The 25,255-nt window shown below is 36.2% G+C and overlaps 1 long non-coding RNA gene across 1 annotated transcript in view; it reads left to right on the top strand.

Annotated features, from left to right (window-relative positions):
- The window catches only part of LOC106998098 (uncharacterized), a 120,317-nt gene that overhangs the window by 87,998 nt on the left and 7,064 nt on the right, over positions 1-25,255 (top strand). Inside the window, exons 2-3 of the long non-coding RNA XR_001444435.3 lie at positions 1,730-2,173; positions 2,581-2,585. This is a non-coding gene — a long non-coding RNA (uncharacterized LOC106998098). The remainder of the gene's footprint in view (positions 1-1,729; positions 2,174-2,580; positions 2,586-25,255) is intronic.

Here is a 25,255-nt window from a genome sequence, read left to right on the forward strand (position 1 = left end):
TAATCACAGAAATTTGGGGAGTTGAGGTAGGAGGATTACTTGAGCCAAGGAGTTTGAGACCAGTCTGGACAGGCTATCTCAGCTCAGCCTAGTGAGACCCCATCTCTACAAAAAGAAAAAAAAAGGTGGGGGTATGTAATCATAGGAGGACAAAGGCAAAATGTGTTGGTCAGGTAACTCAGAAAAAAGAAGGCAAGACTTTGTGTTGTTGGTGCTTAAAAATAGAAAGGGAGTAAAAAGTTGATCTTTCATTTTTTGGTATATTTTATCTTGCACCAAATGACATGCTCTATTTTGGGATACTTGTCATTCTTATTCATTTTCATGTAAGCTGTGTGAATTCTTTTTTTCTATTCTTTCTGAAGTAAAGCAGGCAAAATACTTCCAAAACATGCCAAGTTGAAAAGATATTTCAAAATCAATGCCCACAAGAAAAATGTCATCAGTAATATGCACCAGAGAGCTGGTAGTTTACAGCTTCCAAACAGCAAAAGATACTAAAGAACTAGGTGCACTTTGTAAACAAAAAGGTATTTCAGGATATTTGATCTTTGCATTACGAAAAATAAACTACTTGCTGCTGCTGGCTTTTTCTATGAGTTCCAATTGGAACCCTTTAATTTGTTAGTGAAACTGTCAAAATTTAAACATGGATATTTGTAATTCTATCAGGAAATAGTTGATTAATAGGTAGGTTCAGGAAAAAGGATTAAGTTTTTCCTGGCTTATCCTTCTCCCTATCAATCATTTTCAATTTCCTTGGTCTTCTCTACTTTACTGTATTGGTTAAATGAAGAACCAAGATCTTAGTTTGTGATCTTTATTGGCGATCTCGGAAACGAAGGGTTTTTTTGTTAAGACTTTTAAGAGAGAAGTGACATTTTCCTTTTATTGGTTGGACTACAAAACTGAGATGTGTGTTCACACTCAATGCCAAACTTTTGTTTACAAAGTGCACCTAGTTCTTTAGTATCTTTTGCTGTTTGGAAGCTCTAAACTACCAGCTCTCTGGTGCATATTACTGCTGACATTTTTTCTTGTGGAAATTGATTTAAATCCTGTATTTCAGAAAGAATCCAATTGATCCCTATTTTAAATACTTCCTTTTGACTAAAGGTTGATCTGCAACTCTTGGGGACTGCTCCTGAGGTCACAGTGAACCACTGTTTGTATTCAATCATCTCTTTCCTCAGAGCAGGCTCAGAAGACTAGGAGCTTGTTTTGCAAATCCATGGCACCAGCCATTTACTATCTATGTCACATTTCTGGAAAACTTTCAAAGTCTTTCACTGTAAGTTCAAGATTTAAATTGTATCTATTAGAGTATTCATTTTTTTCATATGACCTTTTAATTGTTTTCTGTTGTTGTGAGTTGTGAGCAAACCACACGATTAAAAGATAACTCCAGAAACAGCAGAAACTCTCAATTCTTAGTATGTAAGCTTTTTCCTACAGCAAAGTTAGTTTAAATGTTTTAAACATAAAGCTGATTCTGTGTCTTCATTTATAGACTTTTATTTTAGCTTGTACACCACAGTTGGGTTTTCTACATAGGATAAATTGGGAACTAAAGATCAGGCTACTTAGAAACTATAGAATTACATAATGATATCCAACAATCCGAGAAAGTCTTTTATGTTTCAAAATTCATTGCTTGGGAATTGTTTTTTAAACTATAATTGAGGATGCTTTGGAAGTGCAAATACCAATATATCTGTTTTTGCTCTAGCGGCCTTTTAGAAAATCTCATGTCACTTCCTAGTTGGAGCAATTAAGCAATAGAGAAGATGGGTGTTCTGGAACAGAATTTAATGAAACAGAACTCCACCATCTATGGCAAGTTTGACTGCTTGAGTCTCCAGAGGATAAGAGTTGGAGGCCACTGAAGCCCAAATTCATTAGTCCGGCCATTGAAGGTCACAAGTGAACAAAGGAGGACGGCAAAGACAGAACTGTGATACTCAAACACTCAATAGCTCACAGCGTGGGGGTTCATTATGACACTTACTAAGCACATGCCATATTTCTGACACTGTGCTAAGAGTTTCATGAATATTAACTAAATTAACCTCATAAAAATGCCATTAGAAAGATGCAATTTTGTAACCCCTTACACAGATGAAGAAAATAAAATATGGAGACTTTAAGAAATTTTCCAGAAGTCTTATAACTGGTGAGTAAATTTTAGCTACTTGATCAGACCTCAACCAGGTGATCAAAACCCAGAATTAATATGGCTCAACCAATACTACAATCTACTTCTCAAAGTAAGTACACGGGACCGAGCCAGAAAGCCAGGATATGAGGCAGAGGGCTACAAGACCAGGTTCCTAAAGCATCAGAGTTTTGTTGTTGTTTGTTTGTTTGTTTAAAGACAGAGACTTGCTATGTTGCCCAGGCTGAACTTGAACTCCTGGGCTCAAGTGACCCTCCTGCCTCAGGCATACCAAATAGCTGGGACTATAGGCACATGTCACTGTGCCTGTCTTTTTTTTATTATTATTATTTTCTTCAATTTTAAGAACAGTTACTATGATAATGCCTGAGACTTTCTGCTCATTTTTTAGACTGAAGTAGTAGATTGGGTTTCCCCCTACCTATTTGGAGATCCTGGTTATATAGGAACCACCTGATGTAGGGAGAGTACACACAAATCATTAGTGTAAGGGGGCACAATTGTGTCTTTGAAGAAGTTTTCACTGTCTGGAGCCTCAGCAGTTTTGATTTAAAAGGCCCAGACATGGAGCAAAGAGCTCAGTCCTTATTCTTTCTTCCTCTTAGGGTTGGCTGGAGAGAGATCTTGCCAAGGCAACTCCAATGATAATATGTTAATTGTCTAACTTCTCCTTAACCCCAGATTCTGGAATATTTAAGTGGCCTATGGTACAAAGTAAGTTAGCAGCACCATGGTAGTGTGATTCCCTGAAAATTCAAAACCTTGGGAATACTTTTGCACCACATCTCACTCAGGAATCAAGCAATCCATCCAATATCTTTAGTAGAGTGTTACTACAGTGTGAATCTCAAGACACCTATCTTATTTTTTTATTTTTTGCATTATAAAATGGAACCAGTGTTCTCATGGAGACAAAGTGCAAGAAACATAGCAATCAGCTATGTTTTGGCGGAAAGAGGCTGAATCGGTGCTGTAATGGCATGCAGGACATTAGTGTTCGCAACTATGCTTCCTAGACATTATAGTCTCCCATAGAGGTTTAATTTACTTTTGAAGATATTTCAGCAGTATTTTTCTTACTTCCCAAACCCGATGTCATTCCTTGGAAATTTTCCGTATTTAAATATTCTTTATTGCTACATATAGCTCATGGAATGTTTTTTTTTTTCTTTTCTCTTACTTCTTTACTGACATATTCCAAAGAGTTCAGTTTTTTTTCAATATAGAATTTGATTCTATTGCGTTTATAAAGTGCAAATACAGCTGGATTGAAACAGTGACCCACTCTAGCAGATACTACATTGAATAGCAGTGAACATTGAGAAATTTTGTACATGCAGGACAATAAATATGAGCAATTTCTATTCCAGGTTTCTAATATAAGGGTAGTATGAATTGACAATAAAATACATTCAGGAATAAGTATAAATCCAGAGTCTGAGTCTCAACATAAATTATAAACCAATTTTTTTTGAGTATTTCTTTCCATGGATAAAAGCTTGTATCTCCATGAAGTTGGACATTTGAACATAGAATTTGGCAACTTCAGGACAGCTAGAAAGAGTAAAATATGACATATCGAGGAACCATCAGCAATGTTTTTACCCATCTTTTTTAATCTGAATGTTTTGTTGTTACTTAGAGCAATACTAATATTCTCACTTTTATCTTCAAATATGTTTTCTGTCTTCTATTTTGCTTTTTTTAATCCACATGGCTTAAAACTAAAAATATTACAAGAAAATGTCACCAAAGCATTAAAATAATGTGAAGACTCATAAAAAGGAAACTTTACAGTTTTTAAAATCCAAAATAATTTTCCTTAATTTGCTTCTTTCCTTGGCAGGAATTATTGCACACAGAATAACAATCTGGTTCTCATTTTTTTGCCTTATCACCACATAAACCTGCACTTAATAGATTAAATTTGTAAATAAATCTTTTAAAAGAGTTCTTTCTTGTGTAATTTTGCATAGGGAAAAAGCAGAGTCATGTGTAAATGACAGAATACAGTATCCCCCCTTTCCTCAGTTTCATTTACTTGTGGTCAACTGGGATTCAAAATTAGGTGAGTACAGTAATATCAGATATTTTGAGAGTGAGCAAGAGAGAGAGAGATCGCACTCACATAATTTTTATTACAGTGTATTTGTTATAATCATCCTATTTTGTTATTAGTTACTGTTGACAATCTTTTACTTTTCCTAATTTATAAATTAAACTTTATCATAGGTATGTATGTATAGAAAACAGCATAGTGTATATAGGGTTCAATACTATCTGCAGGTTCAGGTATCCCCGTGGGGTCTTGGAACATATCCTCGGAGGATAAGGGGGGACTACTGTAGTGTAAGTTTAATAGATGTCAGAAAATGGCAGCTTGGCACAAACTCTCAATTCTCCATATACTTCATATTTGGGTGATCACCTGTGAAACCCATGTAATTGGTCAGTGATAGAGGTCCTGAAGCCAGTCCCCCCTTGCTTTCTAATCCCTTCTCCAGCCTTTACTCTCTCTCTGTTGCCTTACTCTTTTCTATGCATAAGGCAGTCAGTTTTAAGATATAGGTATTATCTAGCAAGGTAATAAATCCTGAAAATCAGTTATTTATGTCTTGCTTAACTTAGCTGAAAGCCATTTCTTACGTCTCAAGGAACAACAAAGTCATATCAACTCATAAATGGATTCTAAAAATACTACACACTTGCAGTCAAATTTTGTGTGTGTGTGTCTGAGAGAGAGAGTATGTGTGTGTGTGTGTGTGTGTGTGTAAACCTGGTACTTACCCACATCTATTCAGGAACACTTATAGAACCTTCCTTATTTGTGTCAACACTCTTCTTTCCTAAGAAGTTATTCTATAGAACCCCCTTTCCTGTGAAATGACTACTTAAATTCCAATGGTTCCACTATATATCTCTATCTTGTTCAAAACATTGCTTCACCTTCTTGATCTTCACTGGTCTATTCTAGCTTAGCCCACCTGGCTTGTCCACTGCAAGTCCTCCAAAGACCCATCACAATGCACCAATGTACATTTCTTCTGTTTTTCCTTTTTTTTTTTTTTTTGACATTGATGTCTTTTTAGTTATTTTAAGTTTATATTACTGAAGGACAAGCAGTATGTTTTCTGTGTGCTACGTGATAACCAGATGTCCTTGACCAAACAAAAATTCTTGCCAGGAGAAAGGAGAAGAAAATGTGTAGGAATCTTTTCCCAAAACAGACAGTGTGATTTTCCATACTGGCCACAGTAGTACATGGAAATTCTTTCTGATGATCTTGGAGTTCCTGACTGAATATCCTGGTAAAGTCTCTGGCAGTTGTCTTTTCAGTTAAAGTGGCTTTTGAGATAGGACCAAATTTGGCATTAGAATTGCAGATACACATGAGAACTTGTATGTGTAGCACAAACAATTTCTTGCTGCCTATTGCTTGTGGGATGCTTGCCAAGAAAAAACAATTTGCTTTGCTGCAAGAGCCCAGTTAGCCATTACTGGAGAATGTTTTTCTAAGATTGCTTATCGGTAATTTTAATAGGACTCAGAAGTTTGTGTGGTTTGCACAAAATGTTAGTTACTTTTTAAAGGCCCAAATTTCTCCCTATTTTCTTCCATGAATCTGAACTCTGTTCTAATTGTAAAATCATCAATAAGAACAGCATCTCCCTAAGTGAGTAGATAAGAATGGATAATTAAATGCTTATGGTGGGCTGGGTGCGGTGACTCACTCCTATAATCCCAGAACTTTGGGAGGCCGAGGCGGGCAGATCACTAGGTCAGGAGATCGAGACCATCCTGGCGAACACTGTGAAACTCCATCTCTACTAAAAATACAAAAAAATTAGCTGGGCGTGGTGGCGGGTGCCTGTAGTCCCAGCTACTCGGGAGGCTGAGGCAGGAGAATGGTGTGAACTCCAGAGGCCGAGTTTGCAGTAAGCCGAGATCGCGCCACTGCACTCCAGCCTGGGCGACAGAGCGAAACACCGTCTCACAAAAAAAAAAAGAAAAAAAAAATGCTTATGGTGAAATGGGTTTAACTATTATATTGCTATTTCAGATAGAAGGCCATTCCCAAAGAGGCTCCTTTGGTTTTATACAGGAGTTCAAGTTGGTAGCTACTATTTTGGTTTTTTAATTGTGCACTCTGGTCATGAGAGGCTTTTTGTGGGGAAGATATGTCATCAGTGCCTCTTCATTGATTGATTCATTCATTGAACAAGCATTTGTTGGCAGCGGTTATTCATTTAACAAGCATTATTGGGCCACACTGAGCCGCAGAGAGAGAAATGAGGAAGGCGCTCTTCTTGTCCTCAGTGAAGTCAAGTCCAGGTGTAGGTGACTAACATGCAGAGAAAGAGCTACTATGTGGCTTAATAAATAATATCATAGTAATAATATCATCGCAACGATACATCACGTTCAGTGTTTCTACTTGAATCAAAACCTCGTGTAGACACTTTGATGTGAACCCTAAATTTGGCCTATGTAAATGTTTATACATTTAAAGCTTGATAAAAGAGAACAGAAATCTGGGAAGCTTAGCTTAGTTGTTTAATCACGTTATGAGGCCAAAAATCATGATTTGATTTCTAAAACTAGAACACCTGCTTTGACTAGTAAAAAATTCTATTGGAATTTTAGGATGATCCTATAATTCTACTCAGTGGTCAAGAGTGACATACCTTGAAATTGTGTGAGTATTTATCAGAATAAATATTAATCCAATAACTCAAAATAATTTTTTTACCAATGGAATTTGGATAATACTTTCTCCCTCTCAACCTAAAGATGCATGATATATAGAATTTTGCTTAAATAAAAATGAAAATTTATAAGTTATATGTATGTCATTAAAATATCAGTTATTTACTATTAGTTAGGTATTCCTTAAGGAACCCATTACTAATCCAGGACTCATCCCATATCGAAGAATTTTGAAGTGATAATATAGATGAAGCAGTCAGAAAAGATTTAAATCCTTAGTTCTAGGAAGCTTTTGAGGGAGTGTTCAATTTAAAGGCAACTGGCCTTACTGGCATTTTAGAATCACCTCTATTTCTTGTTGTAAATTATATTCGGAAGATCTCCCTCTTTGGGTTGCAGGCTACCCAAACCAATTTCAGGATGGCTATAGCTGACTCAGAGTGTTGGAGCTGCATAATGACTCTGCCCAAATTCACCTCTCAGACTGGGAGTGGTAGGCAGTGTAATACTTGCCTTTTCTTTATTAATCTGTGTTTCCTAAGTAAAGATGCCCTAGGTTAGTGGAAAATACTTTGCCCTTACTTTCACCTTCAGATGTCAGAAGTCAGGCATTAATTAGACTAAAATGCAGGCATTGCTAGTAAGTTCATCTGTGTTTTCTGGTCTCGTTAGTGCTATTCTGGACTACATGATAATATGCATAACATAATGAAAAAGTAAACACTAGGCAACTGCAACCAGAGTCGGTGCTTTAGAATATTGGATGGTAACAATCAGAGAATGAGTTATTTCTGCTCGGTGAGGGTGGTCTTCCTTCAATTTGAACTCAACTTATTCTCTTTTTGCCCACAGCCAGAGATGTATGTAAGAATCCCCTTAAAAATAGTTTGAGTATAGTAGAGAAATCATAGTACTGAGAAAAGTGGTACAGATATGTGGTGAGTGAATATTAGTACCCTAAGGAGAAAACTGAAATACTAGGCAGATAGAAAAGATTATGACAGGGAAGAAGTAGCAGCTGCCATTTTCAGTGAAGGAAAAACTGACTCAGAAAGGCAAAAAGTGATGACTCTGTATTTAAAACATCAGACTAATTATTTGGAGACTGAGAGAATAAGGAACTAAAAATTCTCCTCAGTGAAGATTTGACACTATGGCAAAAGCAATTATCTATTTCATAGAATACTCTGGTTGGTAAAGGTTACACAGTACACTGTTATAAATGAAGACCCAAATGAGATGCCTCCATCAGCTGCCAGTTTCCCCAATTCTCCAATGAGCGTAGAGACAAGAAGTTTTAAAAAAGCAAGTTTACACATAGTGTTTAATAATCTGTATAAAGTAGACTGTTGACTGGGATTTACAAGTTCAACATGTATTTGCTTCTTCCTAAGAAATAAGACATCCATAGTTGACAGTACTTGAGATGATTTGCATTTTGCTAAGGCACGAATATGCTCTCATTGGTGATGTAATCAGAATATACTTCACAAAGCCTCTCCAACCAAACAACGTTGGCTCTCAGCAGGCATCCTCTCTTCTTCCATATTTTTGGGTGCATTGTAGTAACTGGTCTGAAGCGTTGAGTACTAGAATTCTTTGTTGAAATTTACCCAGATGGGAGATGGGAGATGGGAGTGGAAATAGAAAGACAGTGTCAGAAATTAAAGAGAATAGAAAGTGGGGGGAAAAAATCCTTTATGATTGTTTTCAGTTAGAAAAAACTTTATGTATTTTATTAGCCCTATATTCTTAGACTTATTAAGAGCTTTGAAGAGCTTGCTTAAATTTTTCAGTTGTACTTTATTGCATTTTTGGAGAAGATTAGTTATAAAAGTAGTACTTGCAAATTTGGGAAATCAAGGATGCTTCAAAATATATCCATCATAAATGGCAAGGGGCTACCATGCATCTCTTTTTCTATAATTGAGGTCCCCTGATTGGAAAGACAAGCTGAACAATCCTCCCCTTATTATCAAATGGCACATTATGGGGATGGTTCTACGAAAAATTATCGAGTGAATAAGGGATGTTCCCTGTCCCTAACCCCCACACTCATGTTCTGTTCCATTCACAGGTGTCCCCAACTACACCTGATACCCCCACCCTTGCCTCTGGCTCTGACAGGATAATTGTCATTGCCCACCTATGCCCTCATTACTTCTGTCTCCAATCAACATGTCCTTGCTTTGTAATTTTTGTTCTCGGGGCCAGTATTGATTGAACTAAAGTGAAAATTAGTAAATTTCTCACACTAGTCTACATTTGTAAGCTAACGGGATAAAGCTAGAAGAGTCTTCTAGAGATTTTATTCTACTCCAGGTAGTGAGAGACATTTCATATGGCCATAATAAACTCCCTAACAATTCTGTTTAACCCAAAGGACTGCTTGTGCCCGTGGTGGTTATGATAAACTGGAAAGATATTTTTGACAAGGTGGACAGAGATCACAATTCTTTCTTACCAAAGTACCATGTAAATGAATAGCCAATTTTATTGTCTGAAGGACTTGCTCTTTTCATTAGTTTCAAATCATACTGTGCTAGAAAGCACAGGAAGATCATGCCAATTTGTTTTCCTTGGCCCCACTGTGTCTAGATATCAATGCAATGCAATGGAAGGTAATAAGCAACTACTGACTCTTTTGCCTTTCCATCTTCAAGGTGACTGATGGCAAAAGGAAGAAATCTAGAATTCATTATTTTCAGCCATTTGTTATTTAAGTGGATTTTAAGACCATGTTGTGAAACTATTATGATTCACCATCAGAAGACAAGGGCAATTTATTTTGACCTGGGAAGATGCGGTGAATATGATCTATGTTGAAATAATTTTTTTAAAAAGATATTATTTCTGGATTAAATTTCCTTGAGTCACAGCCTAACCTTTTAAGAAATATTTTCCAATTATGCCCTGCTGACCATATATTGAATTTTCACAATTTGCACTTCTGTCATTTTAACTAATATTTAATGTTACTCCCTGCCATCATATTTCTACTAATTATTCTCTAGCTGCTGCCTGTATCTGCCCCCTGACAGGCAAAGAAGCAAATGTTTGTAATTCCAAGTTTCTAGAATATTTGAATCTGATCAGTATCAAAAATATGTTTCTCATTGATAAACGTTATGCCTCTCAAACTAATCATAGTATAGGAATATGTACGACTTTGATTGCCACCTGTCTTTTTCAGAGCTGTTTGTTCTGTTTTTTATTCTTCAGATATTATTTGTTTGCTTATTTTGAGACTCTTTTACAGAAGAGGAAATGAAACACTTACTTGTCAGCAGTATTTTTTAAAAAAATATAGCAGAACAGTATTAATTTAATCAAAACTTAAAGATTAAGCATAGCAACCTTTTAAAAAGCATTCACATGTCCTCATTTGGGTTTGTACAGTAGCAGACAGAAACTCTGATGGACATGAGAGGGTTTTTGCCAAAACCCTGATAGACATTAGAACTTGTCCTAGTTTCCTGTTTGGCATATTTGTAGATGTGCTAAAGCCAAAGTTTATTTTAGAAGAAAAATTGGACAAATATAATCAAAGTATGCAAAGCAATGAGAAAAATCAGTATAAATTTGAAATTTTGTATGAATAACTAGAGTTAACTTTTATTTTTAAAAAATAGATATTTAAAAATATTTTCTTCAAGTTTAGTTTTTGTTGCTAAGGCTAAAAAAGGGGGAAATGACCCAAACTTGCTACTTGGCATGTTGAAGAATTTCCCAACTCAAGAGCGGGAAATAATCATGCAAAATTTCTATGATCTATAAAACAAGAAGCATCCTAGTTTTTGATGGGTGTGATGGCAATTCCCTTCTCTTTGTAAGAATGAGATGTAAAGAAACCACTTGTAAAGGGTTTTTCTTAATAGGATGCATGTGACTTAGTTGAGAGAGATGATCTTCTCATAAGTATGTGTTTGGAAACTGTCTATATGGTAGGGCTTTGCATATTTTATTACCTCCCCTTACTGCTTTGAAGTTATTATAGCATCTCTAAAATGTATAAAGAACTCATTTGAAGCTCATACACTTAAAAATCTACATATCTAATCTGAGTATGTAGTTATGAAGTCTTTATTATAGGAAAAGATATATTAGCTTTGTTATCATTGATTTTTCCTCTGCTTTTAAAAAATTTATGCTAAGTTCACAAAGCTGCTAAATGGTAAAAAAAAATATTTGCAGAACTTATTTGCAAGGAATTACACATAAATGAGAAGTTAATCTTTTGGAAAATTTTCTCGGGATTTCAATGTAAAGAGCCAGTTTATGAGAATAATATAATACATTTCTGTTTACAAAGCACTGTTAAATGCATGCTCTTATTGACTCACAAAAATCCTGTTATGCTACTACTATCATCATCTTTGTTTAAAAATGAGGCAACAGAGACTCAGATACACAGTACTTAGGCTTCTGTTCTTTATCCTGTGTTGCATAATCTCCACACTATGCCATACTTTTTCCCTTTGCCTTGTTGGCCATTTCCAAGACAGCCATGGATCTGCACATTTTCAAGGTAGAATGCCAGTATCAGTTTATTGATTTTACATAGTGTAATTTATTCTATTCAGACTTTTATTTTAAAGAAGTTGATTGGGATAAGTTATATCCACTTTAGACACTGTTTATAACAATGTCTGGTACATAGTAGGGACTCAGATATTTGTTGAATGAATAAGTAAACTATAAGATATATGGATATCCTTTCAAAGGGAGGATTCCATTTTTGACTGCACAAGGAGGGAAAAGTCATTTAGAGGGCGGAGGAAACAATAATGGAAGTTTGAGTCATATGGCGCCTTGTTACCTGAAGTGTGATCTGTGGATCAGCAGTATCAGCATCACCTGGGGAATTGTTAGTTACGTGAATGATGGGCCCCATCCCAGACCTACTGTATTAGTCTGCCATTTTACAAGATGGTGTGGTATGATGTTTACCATTTTACCAGGTCACGTAGTATCAGGATCACTCTACAGGGCAATGGTTCTTAAACCTGATCACACATTAGAATTACTTGGGGCCATAAAAATAAAATAAAGTGACCAGTCCTCACTCTGCATCAATTAAATATAGTCTCTGGATAAAGGCACTCAGTATAATATTTTCTCTAAAACTCCACTAATAATTTTAGCATGCAGCCAAAATTGGGAATTACTGCTCTAATGTAAAGTCCTCAGTGGGTATCAGAACACCTCAGGCTGTTGCTGATAAGACACTGGATTTAGTATAAGATGTTTCATCACAGTGGAACCCAGTTATCTGGTTTAGAATAAGGTGAGGAGTCATTTGAAGTTCTCTGATGCCTATTACATTCCTGACATTGGGCACTTCAAAGAACATGGCCCTCTACCTACAGTCTTTCTAACTATGTTTATGGCTCTTCATCTATGTGGCTTCATAGTTGGTGCTTGTACCAAATGATTGTCAACCATTCAAAAAACTCCCTCCATACTGTGAAAAACTGTCTGGGTCCATGTTTTTCACTATACATCCATGCCACTTTATTCTGTCAGTGAGTCAAACCCAATATTTTTTTTTTTTTTTTTTTTGAGATGGGGATCTCGCTTGTTGCCCAGGCTAGAGTGCAGTGGCGCAATCTCAGCTCACTGCAACCTCCGCCTCCAGGGTTCAAGCAATTCTTGTGCCTTAGCCTCCTGAGTAGCTGGGATTACTGGCGTGTGCCACCATGCTCAGCTAATTTTTGTATTTTTAGTAGAGATGAGGTTTCACCATGTTGGCCAGGCCGGTCACAAACTCCTGAACTCAGGTGATCCACCCACCTCAGCCTCCCAAATTGCCGGGATTACAGGCATGAGCCACCGCCCCCAGCCACCCAATCATTTTTTTAAGATAAATTTTGGCTCCAGGAGGAAGAGCCTGAGTGTCTGCCCTGCAAAGACTTTGACTCAACACCAGCTCAGATCCTGATGCTGGAGACAGAATCTCACCTAGAGGTATGTCCTTGTTTTAGTGGATTGTCTTGGGTTTTTCCTCCTGACCTTTTATCTGGAGTATAGCCTCATACAGAACAATAGCGGGAGATAAGAAAAATGAGAGTTTGGGATTCCCATTAAGGGCAATGGAAAGGTTCCTTAAGAGCAATGTGAAGAGAATTGCCTTGTTTCGGAGGCAGTGGGAGCCACTGAAATTTTTGCAATGAACCTATTGTCTGAGACACTGAAATGTTTTTTGAATTAATGAATGCATAAGAGGCTATTTAGAGAGAGAGATACCTGGATTGGTTGGTTAAAGAAGGCAGCTATTGGCTTATTTCCTAAATGGGAATCATTAATTAGATATGGAAGGTGGAAAAGGACATAGAAAAGAAGGAATGATGGGAGACAAAGTGGCACCTAATTGAACTCGGTAGATACATATTACATTAGAATAGTGCTTCCCAAGTTTTAACATATGTAAGAATTACCAACAGAACTTGCAAACACACTGATTCCTTGGCCCATACCCCCAGAGACTCTGATTTAGAGGTCCGAGGCAAGCCCCAAGCATTGGTATTTTACTAAGCCAGCTCCCAAGGTGATGCTGATGCTGCTGTTCTGAGGAGCACACTTGTAATAACATTGTATTTGGGCTTGTAAACTTGGAGCTAGAATATTTTGTTTTCGATTTTAGTTCTTCCACTTACTGCCTGTGATATCTTAAGCAAAACTATTACCTTTTCCAGGTAATAGATTAATACTTAAAATACTATAATGTATCATTTACTCAGGAATCTTGTTAAATTGCAGATTCTGATTCAGTTGGTCTGGGATGGAGGCTGAGCTTCTGTATTTCTGAAAGTCTCCCAGGTGACAGCCATGCTACTGGTTCATGAACTGGACTACTGTTAGCAAGTACCTAGGCATTATTTCCCCATACTTCACATATTTATTGCAATTAAATAAGAACATACAGATAGAAACAGTTTGAAAATTGTGGAGCAAAATGTAAATGTAAGATGATAGTAGTGAATTAATGTAGACAGGAATTGGAAAAAGATGACTGAATTTTAAGCTGACTAGGAGAATTTTGGCACATACATAGAAATAAAGAAGTCAGCAAGGACATCAGGTTTAACAGAAATGTGGATTTTGGTGGGAAAGTAGCCGGTGGTTGAAAATGTAAGACATGAATAAGCTTGAGAAATATTTTAATCTTGAAATAAGAATTTTGGAGTTGTACACATATGATTGAAAGATATTTCTGTATATATAGGTATATAGAATAAAAGAGAATAAGTAGAGAATCTAGGAAGAGATATTAGTTGGAAGATGTGAGAAAGAAGAGGTACTATAGGAAGATAGATTATAGTTTAGCACCTTGTCATAGAGACATTACTTGTCTAACCCTGGGCTGTATTAGCAGATTGTATATCCTCATGATTGAGGATAACAGTCTATTGAGTTTCCTAGGCATTCCCCCACTTGGAAATTATTGAAGCTTCCCATTTGCATGTGATTTTTGTGGGCAACTATTCCAGGAATGGTAGAAGATACATATCTAAGACTTATGAGTTCCTTGGACCAAGGCATAAGCATTTAGAAAATAGAGTAATTGAGGGAGATCATGAATTGTATAGAAGTGAAGGATTCTGCCGGGCGCGGTGGCTCACGCCTGTAATCCCAGCACTTTGGGAGGCCGAGGCGGGCGGATCACAAGGTCAGGAGATCGAGACCACGGTGAAACCCCATCTCTACTAAAAATACAAAAAATTAGCCGGGCGCGGTTGTGGGCGCCTGTAGTCCCAGCTACTCGGGAGGCTGAGGCAGGAGAATGGCGTGAACCCGGGAGGCGGAGCTTGCAGTGAGCCGAGATCGCGCCACTGCACTCCAGCCTGGGCGACAGAGCGAGACTCCGTCTCAAAAAAAAAAAAAAAAAAAAGAAGTGAGGGATTCTGCAATTGAATATCCTTGCCTTATCAATCAGTTCAGACACTTGGACATCTATGAAGCTCAAGAGAAAATGTCGTTCAATACCTTACTAAAAGGAGCATTTTCACAGAGATTATTTAAACACTAGGGAGAATAATAAGTAGATTTACACGCCTATTAATAGTTGCATAATTTTAAGATAAAAGAGCATGATTTAAGACACTAGTGTGTTTGACTGTGTCATGGTGATGTTTTGGTCATTTTCTTAAGGATGCTTCCAAATAATGGCCTCCGATACTAAAAAAAGTTAATAAGAATTCTGACTGAATGTGGTGGCTCACACCTGTAATCCCAAAACTTTGGGATGCTGAGGTAAGAGGATCTCTTGAGGCCAGAAATTCAAGACAAACCAGGGCAACATAGTGAGACCCCATCTCTATGAAACAAAAACAAAACAATAACAACAACAAAAGCAATAAAACCGATTGGGTGTGGTCCTGCATGCCTGTAAAAAAAAAAAATCTTTTTTTCCTTCCCATAATTCACTGGCTCGTTTGCTTTTTGGGTACTTTTAATTTTCCCTCTAAATTTCAAAGTACTAGGTGTTAAAATCTGGACATTTGTAAGTTTGATTTGCAATCATCTAAACTCTAAATCAACAGAGGTCTCTTTTTAACATTGATTTACTCTCAGAGGGTCATTCATAAACATATTCATTACAGGCACACTCCACGAATATTCAATAATACATCAATCACTGAGCTGTTTATGTTAAAAGACACAATTGAAATTAAACAATATAACTCAATAAAATTACTGGTCTTTTTATTTATTCATCCAAATCCTAGTTGCTCAGTCACTGTAAACAGATCCATTGGAAACAATTCACTTTTCTATTGTTTCAGGATTGATCTTCTCAAACACATGATTATTCTTAATTCAGACAAAATATTTCATTTCTTTAAGTACACGAGAAGGAATTAGAGCCAGCTGAATGCAATAAGAGATGAGGAAGGAAGACGCTCAATAAAAGGAAATCAAACCTGTTTACAAGTCTGGATCTAAACACTTGTGAGGTTTGTGGTTTTGGAAACTATGTTCATATGTTAGAGGAGAAAATGATGAATAGTGGATAAACATGAGTTTAAATGGCCTAGACCGGATTCTTATTCCTCTTTGCACCCTAAGTATCTCTTTTAAACGAAGAGTTTCACTTACTTTCAAAAAGACCACATGCGGACAAAAGATCAATGAACAGTAAAGTGAGAGAGAAATTCAATTTTTCTGAGAATATTAAGATACATCTACCATCCAGAAGACAATTTAAACTATGGAAGCATTCATAAAAACAATTAATGTATGTAGTCATCATGAGATACACCAAATTATCATCTCATACCAGTGGTAAATCTTGGTTTCCTAAATCTGTTTTTTGTTTCCAGTTCTTCCACTTTGAATATGATACTGAAAATATGCTAAACATATAAATATGCTAAAATCTAACTGGCCCTTGGGCAAATTAGAAACAGAAGTTGGTAAAAATATTAGGATTTTTTTTTATTTCAATTTAAAATGCGTTTTTTTAAAACATAAAAACCTTAATATAAGTGTATTCTGGAATCATAAGGATGACCATCAACTAAACAAAGCCTGTCCTGGAGCTCTAGTGCCCTTTGGCATGTGTATTTATTTATCTACATTTTAAACTTAATAATTTTTTAAAAGTATGAGAACAGCTAGGTTGAAGCTACTCAATATGCAGTCATTTTGGATCAATGTGACTTCAGGTGATGGGTTACCAGAAAAGATGCTGGACTGTAAGAGCTTTTTAATTTGTGGGCTTTGGAATTTTGATGACTGAAAAAAAAAAAAAAAAAAAAAAAAGGCTAAAGGGAATTGGCGTTTTAATTCCATGTGGCTGAGCTTTTTAGTTGCATTCAGACACTTCTATTTTTACTTCTTCAAGCTGGGCCTGTTTCCAAGAAGGAAGCTGTGGAATTATTGCTCTTACTCCCACACTTAGTGCAATCCCTTACAATACTAAGGAGTGGTCAGATTTTTGCCTGTCCCCTGCATTAAACCTACAAGTAGATCAGATTTCAGGATAAGCAACAAGCAAAAAAGGCCAAAAAATTTCAAGTGAAGCATTGAATCAGCTTGATTTGAATTAGGGTCGAATCAACTGTATAATCTCATGTTCACAGAGTGCTTTGGCCTTAGAACCTGGCTGGTTTTACCCTATAACATTTAAGTTATTCTTTCTTTTCTTCTTTTTCTTCTTCTCTTCTTCCTTTTATGTTTATTGCCCTGCTGTGTTCCTAAACATTTAAAAGGTTAGCTCTTTGTGTTTTATACAATGGAAAAACTGTTGTTGAAATTTTAGCCTTGAAAAGCACTGACTGTACCTAAAAACAGAAAGAAAGCACTCCTTTGCCTTGCCTCCCATTGGTTGTTGGGAAACAGCTGTTTGAAGCCAAGTTTGTACTTTACTCTTATCAGCTCATTTGGTGAGATCAGAATGTGCCTGAATAACTCTGAAGGTTAAAATATGTTGACTGAATTTTCTGCTGCTACCATTCAGCAGCAGCTAGGCTGTGCCTCTCACGATCATGACACGTAGTGGAAATTTTCCTGGCTTCTATACATCATCATCTCTGCCTGGTGAGTGTCACACTGAGGCAGAGCCACACACTGCCACACTGAGGATGAGCACAGCAGGATGGCCCGCCAATGGGCCTGACAGGGCTGGCCTATGAACATATGGAATTGTGCTTGCAATAGAAAGCACACTATTTGCATTGACTTGTCATCATTCAGGGACCACATTTTTTATTTTAGTCTTTTTATCAACCATTGGTGTCTTGTTTAGGGCATCTGTAACTTTTTTTTTTCAGAGAAAATTGGGCATTATGATTTTCTTACTCAATCTCATAATCATTTTAAGCATTCCAAAAATTATGCTCCACTGGTCCTGACTGCTACTTAAATTGTATGTGTTTTATCCAGTCCTTATTGACAATGTAACTCCAAATCCTTCATAATACAAACAGAAGAGTCTTTGATTTTGATAATTTTTTAATCATTCAGTCTTCTTATATAATTGAATCATGCCATATTGTTATTTTTACTCAGCAATTAGAAAATACTCACTGTCTAAGAGTCCAAGAATTTTTAAATATTACAAAATCTTTTTCCATAATCTCATGTTAGTAATACAGTCTTAGTTTAGAAGCATTTTCTAAAAGATGTTAAGCATTAACCTTGCAATTTGTGGTATGCTTATATTTATCGCCAAATAATTTGCAGTGTTTTGTCAGTTATTTATCTAGTTATTTATATGTTTATCTGATACCTATGCTGAAATATTCAAGGACTTTCGACAAGTGTGCTGTGTTAGCAAAAAATACTGTTCAAGGGAGAAAAAAAATACTCTTTTTCACTTGACTACTTCAATACAGCAACTACAGTCGTTACTATATGACTTATTGAACAACCATTAGAAGGAAAGAGATGAAATAGATCAGCTAATTCCCTAAGTCATAGATACTGAATATCTACTTTGTGTGGGTTTATGTCTAAGATATCATGGGAGCTCCACAAAATATATAACCGTTATCCAAATGGCAAAATAATGAACTTATGATAAACATAAATTTTAAAAGGCTTGTGCCTAATTTTTATTCTTTTTTGCTCCTCAATTTCTTTTAAACTTAGAGCTTTCCTGGGCCTCAACCAGTGCCATCTGGGCAAAAATTCAATAAGCTACATGGGGAGCCATTATTGACCAAACATATGTTATCAGATTTAGATGATTTGATACGCAATTATTCTGAAAACCAGTTAAATATCACACACAATGGTCATGAATAGACAAAATTGTATTTTTATATGAATGATACATCTTAATTTCCCATATCTGTTTTCTCTTTCCAGTACATGTTTTTGCATAAATATTAAAAACCTGCCATATGGGCAAACCATGCCAGTGTTTCCTTTTCATCATATACAGTTATTTGAAGAGGCTGGCATTAATCTGTGAATTTTCCATCTAGCTCATCAGGAAATAGCCAGAAAGAAGAAGTGGTCAAGTAGTTACCTGTGTCCCTATGGGAAGAATGTGGCTCCTTATGGGGAAGATGGGAGAGATAAATTTAGGAAGAAGAACTGAGAATTGTCTTTTCTTCCTAATTCTTGCCTAAATTGAGATAACTTATTATGGATGCTATTTTCATCTTCTGAAATATCTAACCACTTTTTCAAAGACTAGGTTTAATTGGGGAGGATTTTTCCTTCTTCAAGTCTTGCTTCAATTCTACACTGATTAAGATGTTGAAATATCTATTCTGGTGGTTCTTTCCTTAATGGTATCAGGTTGAATTCTGTCTAAAGTTATACAGGTTTAGATGTTGAGTCTCATTAAGATGCGGATGTGTTCCAGGATCTCCACCTAGAACAGCCATTTGAAAATCCCAGAGTAGAGCTAAACTTTGTGTGCATGTGAAGTATGATGCACACACAAAACTACAGTATAGTTGAGAAATGATTGTGAAGATAAAACCATGCCTCGTGTACAAAACTCCACACATATAAAAATAATCATGTTCAACTTTACATAATTGTTCATAAAAATAGATTATTTAATATTAGTTTTTTCTAAACACAATATGAAAGTAAAATTCTAAAAGTGAAATTATTTGTAATGCACAAGAGTGCTTTACATTAAAAAATTGTAGCTATATCCCCCTAAGAAAATCAATTAACTTCTCTGGTTGTGGTTTCCTCTTCTGCAAAACCAGAGGATTGGATCAGCTATTTCTCAGGTTTCTCTCAGGTTCAGTACTTAATAATTCTGTGACTCATTTTATGTAATTCATCACACCTTAATTTATGAACTTCTAATTACATATTTGTGTGTAGGCTTTTCTTAAAATGGTTTCATACCATTTGTTATATTAACACTTGCTTAACATTTAAAGACAAATTAAAGATAGAGGAGAATGAACAAGAGACAGGAATAAGAAATAGTTCCTAAAGCCCAAGGTACTAAAAGATATAACAGGCAATACAATTTTGTGGGTATTTTGAAGACAAGGAAAGTCACTGTAAACTTTAGTTTCTATTTTGTGCCATATATGTTATGGCTGCTAGTTACTTAATCTCACAATAACTCTAAAATAGATATTAATGTCCAGTGTATACTGCTAAGTAAACTATGGCTCAGAAAAATCCAAATCCATTGAATTAGGAAGTAACACAGGTGAGGTCTTTGGGTTTGAGTGGCTCTTTACATGCTCTTACCAGATAATGATGCAGTCTTTGTTTATCAGGATGAAATAGCAAAAGAGAACTGTGCATAGAAGGGTAAAGTAGCACATGAAATATCTAGGCTCCTAAAGAGTTCCAAAATAATATCGTTTATCAGCATTTGAATTTTTATTAAAAAATTCTTACCCAGAATAAATTGAAATAAAGTATGAAAGACCACATATGGTGCTAACAAAGACTTATGTCTGCTGATGCTATACAGTGATATGATAATGCCAATCAGAGCAATAAAATATTTACTAAATAAATATGGATTGAAGCTTTGAGCAAAGGTCATCATTGTTTTTCTCGTAACACAGAACTACTTCCACGAGAATGATATGTGCATAAAATTTGCCCTCTACAAGAGATTGCCTAAATAATTATTGTTATTTTGTAGAAGGTTTGTATTGCCCTTCAAGTCCAATAATGAATATTGAGGGCTTCCTGTTCAAATCTATGAAATAAAGGATAATTTATGCTTATTCATAGAATAACTAAGAAGGTATCAAATATTTCTTACTGGATTGAAGCAATGGAAATGGCGAGAAGAAGGGAGAATGAATCTATTTTTAAAAGAAGAAAAATGTAATTAAATCTTTTTGGGGTATAAGAATTTGCAGAACTATTATAAATAGAAGGGCCCATCTCAGCTTGATTACTTCAAAACAGCTTCCTGCAACCTCCCACCAAGTAGATGAGCAATTAGTATAATCACAGCAATAAGTCAAAGACACTTGCTGTTCAAACTTGTGTTGCAACTTTTCCTTTTGGCATTGCTCCTAGCCTCTTCCGGTTCCACACACAGACACAAATGCACATATTTAATAAAATTTTAGTTGGTAAAAGGCAAATGCCTAGGTTTGACTTCTGTTTTTGTATCAAGGTTAAGTAAAGGACACTGAACAAGTGAAACTGTGCTGAAAACAACAGTGGCCAAGGCAGAGATATTCTTATACCCCAACCCGTTGTGCAGATGGAAGTCTGGCCAAAAAACCAGAAAGCATCAAGTCTGACTGTGAGTCAATCTGTCAGCACAAGTACAAGGTGACTCAGGGAAAGACTGCATTTTTGGGTTTTCTGGGAAATACTCAAGGGTTCTAGTACATTTATGTGTGTTGGATATTGCTGTCAGGAAAGGATAAAAATGACTTCATAAATAGAAAGAATGAACTTTTAATAAGTGATTCTCTGCTAAAAAACAAAGAGTAAGAGTAACCTAAGTGAATTCATTTTTTAAAGAAATTTTCAATGGGCAGATATTAGAATTAACTACCTGTATCTACACTTCAGTCTGAGATACTTCCATATTTGTAAATCTTATACTACTAAGTTGACTCGGTACACAATAAATTGTTTCTAAGAAGCAGCAGCACAGCAAAACAGGCTTTGCAACACCAGTCGTGTGATCTTTTAAACTATGTTTTTAGAGTGTCTAATTTTAAGGTTTGCTTTAGGTTTTATCTACAAATTTAATTCATTGTTACAAGTTGCCAAATTATTGGTTTGTCTGGATCTTCCATGTTAATAAGAATTTAAAGAAATGTTTAATGTTGTTGAATAATAGGAAGAAGAGAGAGCTTTATATCTTTGATTTTTCAGTCTTCCCGGTATTGCTAGGTATTTTAAATACCCAGCATATGTCTATTCCATTGCGTCAATTATGACAGCTTTGATTTTTCACTAGTTTGGGAGTTCTTCTATGGGTGTTTCCAAATGCATTCTTTCTTTTTTCTCTAATTAAAGAAATTCATCAACTTAGGGGGGAAAACGTCAAATTCAACTTTTTATGAAATTCTGCTGAAAGGCTACAGAAGGTATGCAGCAAAATACATTTAAAACATTTCAACTATTAAACGGCAACTAGTTTTTTTTTTTTTTTTTTAATTGCAGATAAGCATTTTTTGAGGTCAGAAGGAATCTGATTTTTCTATTGAAATGTTATGTAGGAAGACCTGAACACACATAGATACTGAGGCTGAGTTCTCAGGGAATAGTATTCCATGTGCCCAAAAAACTTTGCTTACTGAACACATGATTTTAAGAAGAGAGATTATTAGTAACAGTGGTAAGTATCAAGGCATAAGATCAAAATGGAAAAAGAGAAAGGACAGAAGATTGATTTCTAAGAATGTAAATTATCCTGAAACTGGATACATGGAAAGTTTAGAACAACAGGAAGAAAGGAGAAACTTTAGAGGCAGAAATTCAAGGTCAGAGGTCATCATCATATAGGAATTTGAATCAGCTAGGAAAGACAATTGCAAATCTTAACTTTGTCTTTAAATATCACACAAGGAAAAGAACAGTACAAGTACTTAAATACACAATTTACCATAGATGCCATACCATGATGATACAGATGACTGAAAAATTGCAGTTGAAATATATCAAAGTAAATATATTATTATTTGAAATATAAAGGCAAATACCTCATAATGTTGTGGAATTTGGCTTATTTTTAAAGAATAACTCAGTTTTAAGTAATGTGCATATTATGGGCTGAGTTTTGTTCTCCCAAATTCATGTGTTGAAGTCCTAACCTTCAGTACCTCAGAATGCGACTGTATTTGAAGATAAGGTCTTTGATAAGATAAGGGATAATTAAGTTAAAATAAGGTCTTTAGGGTGGAGATTAATCCAGTATGGCTTGTGTTCATATAAGAAACAGAAAATTGAACACAGACATGGACAAAGAGCATGTGAAGACACAGGAAGAAGACGGCTAAGTACAAACCCAGAAGAGAGCCCTCTGAAGACACCAATCCTGCCAACATCTTAATCTTGGACTTCCATCCTCCAGAACTTCAAGGAAATATGTTTTGGTTGGTTAAGGCATCCACTCTATCCTGCTTTGTTATGGCAACCCCTAGATAACTAATGCAGTTGGACAGCATTTTATTCAAAGGAAATTAGAAGAGGGAAATTTCTACAGAACAGGAAACACTGATGATTCTTTTGAAAGATGTAAAGGACCTCTTAGATTTCATCTGGCCCAAGTGCCCTTGAGATCAAGAAGCTTCGTGAGGGTCCACATTTGCTTTTCCTCATTTTGGAAATGGTTAGTAATTACCCAGAGTGACATGCTGAGAAAAAACTGAAAAACCACAAGGCCTTTAGGTGAGGGTGAGTGTGGAGGGAAGGGGAGAGCTCTAAATGAAGCATATTCTATACTGATCAGTGATGCCTTCCTGGGTGAGGGGTAGTGATAGTGAGTGACCACACACATGCATGTGGTGACCCAGGATTATATGGTGAATTTTTAATTCAAAAGTTTCTGTGTATGAATCCGTTTGTTCATGGTTCACTACTCTGGTCACCTTGGAATTAGGGTTATTTCATGTACTCCCTCATTCTTTATTTGACCAAATAGAAAAGTTTAGATATAAATAAAAACTAGGGGCCGGGTGCGGTGGCTCAAGCCTGTAATCCCAGCACTTTGGGAGGCCGAGACGGGCGGATCACGAGGTCAGGAGATCGAGAGCATCCTGGCTAACACGGTGAAACCCTGTCTCTACTAAAAAATACAAAAAAAAAAAAAAAAAAAAAAAAACTAGCCGGGCGAGGTGGCAGGTGACTGTATTCCCAGCTACTTGGGAGGCTGAGGCAGGAGAATGGTGTAAACCCGGGAGGCGGAGCTTGCAGTGAGCTGAGATCCGGCCACTGCACTCCAGCCTGGGCGACAGAGTGAGACTCCGTCTCAAAACAAACAAACAAACAAACAAAAAAAAGATTAGACAAATTAAAAATATATAATGTGTTGAATAGTACTTTTTTTGAGTGAAGCAGGGAAAGGCATCCTATAGTTACTGTGTTCTAGCAGGTAAACTCTTTCACAAGATGAGAAACTAGAGAAGGTTAGTTACTGTGACACTTAGATAGCACAGCTACTTAAGGAGTTGATATCCACATTTTCCACATCTTACAGAGTTTTACAATATTTAATGAATAGCAAAATATGATGGTTATTACAGTAATCATCTTTTCTGGATGCTGAGGGAAGGAAGATAGTAGTATTTTTGCCTTACTTGCCTATTACCTCGTATTACCTGCATTCTCAGAGGTTACAGGGCTCTTCCCCCTTGCTTTTGAAAATGTGATGCAAGTGATCTCATTGTTCAGTTCCCACCTATGAGTGAGAACATGCGGTGTTTGGTTTTCTGTTCTTGTGATAGTTTGCTAAGAATGATGGTTTCCAGCTGCATCCATGTCCCTACAAAGGACACACTTGGACTCAGGAAGGGGAACATCACACACCGGGGCCTATCATGGGGAGGGGGGAGGGGGGAGGGATTGCACTGGGAGTTATACCTGATGTAAATGATGAGTTGATGGGTGCAGCACACCAACATGGCACAAGTATACATATGTAACAAACCTGCACGTTATGCACATGTACCCTACAACTTAAAGTATAATAATAATAAATAAATTAAAAAAAAATAAAAAATAAAATTGATAAAAAAAAAAAAAAGAAAATGTGATGCAAAGACATGGCATTCCTGCCATTTTTTTTTTTTTTTCCGTTTTGATGTACTTTAGTGGCTGGAGTTAACGCTGCAATATTGAGCCCCAAATGGCTTCAACTCTGTCATTGAGGAAGGAGTGTAAATCTGAAAAGATCTCTCCCATTCCAGTCTGCCTGAGAGCTGCTCCTCCTCCCCTTGGGCAGGGAACCCAGAGAATCGGAAGCAGATCTTCTTGCTCTGGGGTCACTCTGTCAGCTTTGATGCTGACCAGCAAGGGATAACTCAGCTACTGTTTTGTTTTGTTTTGTTTTGTTTTGTTTTGAGGGGAGGAAGGAAGCTGCATAACTTGATTAAGTATCAGTACATCATTTTTAACGGGATGCTCTGTTCGATTCAGAACCACGCTCCTTCTAGGAACATGCTAATTATTGGCTAATCAATATTCTCAATACCACCCTCCAAATCTCTACAATATTAATGCTATTTTTAACATTGAATCTACAACAGGAGACCTATTATTCTGCTGAATATTCTGAAATTAGAGGCATAAAGATGACACAAAAAGCAATTCAGAGATGGATCAAGAAATATTATAAAATATCAGGGAGACTATTTCCATATATTCTCTATTGCATGTTATTTTTAATTTTTCAAATTTAGTTCCTTTGTTTTTGAAAACTAAGCTACCTATGTTTCATCCTTTTTAAGCATGTATTCT

This window comes from Macaca mulatta, chromosome 4, assembly GCF_049350105.2.
Source record: "Macaca mulatta isolate MMU2019108-1 chromosome 4, T2T-MMU8v2.0, whole genome shotgun sequence".
In the NCBI taxonomy this organism is placed as follows: Eukaryota; Metazoa; Chordata; class Mammalia; order Primates; family Cercopithecidae; genus Macaca; species Macaca mulatta.